Source organism: Eleutherodactylus coqui, chromosome 7 (assembly GCF_035609145.1).
Source record: "Eleutherodactylus coqui strain aEleCoq1 chromosome 7, aEleCoq1.hap1, whole genome shotgun sequence".
Classification (NCBI taxonomy): domain Eukaryota; kingdom Metazoa; phylum Chordata; class Amphibia; order Anura; family Eleutherodactylidae; genus Eleutherodactylus; species Eleutherodactylus coqui.
In genome coordinates, this window is record NC_089843.1 from 213432079 (window position 1) to 213434995 (window position 2917).

Here is a 2917-nt window from a genome sequence, read left to right on the forward strand (position 1 = left end):
CTACCACAATCTCGGCTTGCCTTGGCTACTAGCAAAAGAGAGCTAAAACTGTACTTTTGCTACTTTCCTTTTCCTGCCTCTTCTTCAGCCTACTTGATAGGGGAGTTCTGTCCGTTCTCTCATTCCTCTGAGATATCACATATCCTCTGCAAGACATGGCTCATCCCATAAGTACCGTCTAAGGGTTTAATCCACATGGAACCCCTCCCACTTTAAAGTCATCCCATCTTCTTCCATGTTCCAGTGCACTGTTCTTCTGTCTGACCTTACCTGGTTTATGGCAGGGTGTTCTTGCTGAAGGCCAAGGATGTCACTCCCTTGGTAGATGCCATTCCAATAGAGTGATTAGAGTTTCTTTGTCAATTGACAAGGGCTTCGGCCACCCTGGCGATAAAGACACTTTCAAGCCTTAGCATTTTTGAGGTTCTACTTAATGCATTCTTTCATGGTCACATGGGTCAGCAGGTGCCAGCATACTGACCATACTCACCTTCTCTTTGACCCACGCCTTGGGAACTGCTTTGGATCGTCCCACGGTCTTGCTGTATCCCCCAATGACAAAGACTAGAAGATGGAATATTTGTTCCCTGCTCCCATAGGAGTCTATAGGACCCGTCAGCGTTTATTGGCCAAAAGTTATTTCCAGAACCATCTTTTGGCTGAGCGTATATGCGCCGGCCGTGCAATATGTTCTATTTTTCACGCTGCCAGTGTATTTACGTGCCGTATATTCACCCGTGTGAACTAGGGCATTGAAAATCAATACCTCTCATGGGCGCGTATATACGCCCGGGCGTAAAAACACGCCATTTATGCGCTTGTGTGAAGGAAGCCTGAAGGTGTATTGACATGGGCGAGAAAATAGCGCAGGTTTTGTGTGTTGCAAGATGCACAAAACTCGCGTGAAACTAAAACCTATTTGCAATGGATGTATTCATACGGGCAATTTGGGCAAATGGAAAAATCACAGCATGTTCTATTTTCGTGCAAGTCTCACACAAGCATAGAACATGCAGATGTGTGGCCTCCCACTCAGCAAACGGACAGGCTGTTTTCGGGCTGTACGATGCGAGTCGCGCCTGAGAATGTTAGGAGCGATCTGCTGTTATCCGTGTGAATGCACCCTTAGGCCTCATGTCCGCGGGGAAAATCAGGCCCGCTGCGGATTCTTCATGCAGAATCCCGCAGCGGGTCCCTCCTGCCCCGCGGACATGAGGCCTAAAAAGAAGAATTACTTACCTGTCCGGACGCTGCGGATCTGCCCTCCGTCGCGACCGGATCTTCTTTCTTTGGCCGGGGGATGTGCTCGGCATGCTGGCAGCGCGCTGTGCACTCTTTTTTTTAAAAACTCCTGCTTTCCCGCGCCGGAGAGCAGGAATTCAGCTGCGGGTGTGCCGCGGATCCGGACGGCTTCCATAGGCTTCAAAAGAATCCTGCGGGAGACCTGCACGAAAATGGAGCATGCTGCCGGTGTTTTGGATCCACTACGGGTTTTGTCTTACAAAAACGGATATAAAATGTGCCATGTTGAAGTACCCCAAGGGTAAGGTCATGTGATGCAGATCGGTTTGCAGACATTCCTATGACTATCATAGTCATCTGAATGGGGGTTTTCATAAATGGAGGCACATGGGTGGCACAGATCTTTGGTAATGGAAAGTTCTGCAATAGATCTGCTGTGTGGGAATATACCCTTAGGTAACCGGCTGCAGCAAGAGCCTTCCTGGGATCATGCATTCAGCTTTTCTTGCAATGAGGGGTGGATCCAAAAGGAAGGTAAAGGAAAGACTGTTTTCTACACTGCATGGACACTTGAGGTTTAAGAGTTTTTCTAGTAGCATGTTGGACTCCTTTGACCTTCAGAACTGCAGCAGCTTATCATGGCACAGATTCCACTGGGGGTTGCAATAGTTCCACAAGGATTTTAGTGCATGCAGACAGGAAGCTTCTTCTGGATGCTCCTCTAGGGGGCATTAGCCACTCTCAAGGTCAATACTACCGGAGAATGGTCAGAAAGGAGTCTAGATGTTCAGCTCTAACCACATATAGCAATAGGACTTGATTAGCAGTCGCCAAGTCTATGCAAGACAGGGAATGTTAGGTAGAAACACAAGAGAAAGGGCTCCTTCACACTGAAAATCACAACTTTTTAACGGAGATTTTCGAGCGTCATTGCTTTTTTTTTTTTTTTGCAAAAAAATTGTTACCACTTGCGATTTTATATTTTCTGCACAATTTTGCTGCTATTTTTAGCGCAAAAGTCAATAGGACTTTCTAATGTTAAAAACGCCTTGCACCAAAAACGCAAGTCAAAAAAGGAGGCTCCATAGGGAAACATGGGAGATAAAAAAAAGCCGCTAAACGCAGAGAGAAAGAACATGCTGTGATTTTTTTTTCTATCACAACATCACAAATGTGAAGGAAGCCATTGACAATCATCGGTTTCCTAATTCTGCGTTTTTACTCACCCTTTTCTCTCCAGTGTGAAGGCGTCCTTAGGGAACATTTACACAGTTTTGTGCGTTATGAGACGCAGACAGAAGAAGCAGCCATTTTCTTTTCAATGGGTCTATTTACGCATGCGATTGTTCTCTCGCCGTGATGCTGCGAGATGAAAAAAGTTGCAGCATGTTCTATTTTCCTGTGAAAACTTGCCCATTATTTACTATGGACGAGTTGAAAAAGAATTGCATCGCACTCACATGTAACGTGCATGTACATACGAGGGATACGATTCTCAACTTTTCCTATTGAAGCTACACACGATTTTCACGTACATGAAAATAACGTACCGCAAGGCGATTTTCTAAAAAAAATTTAAAAAAAAGCACTTATAGGAACCGCGGGTTTAAAAGTGCAATATTAGGACCGATATCATCCTTGCCCGGGTAGATATGGCCTTGCTCATTAAGTTTGG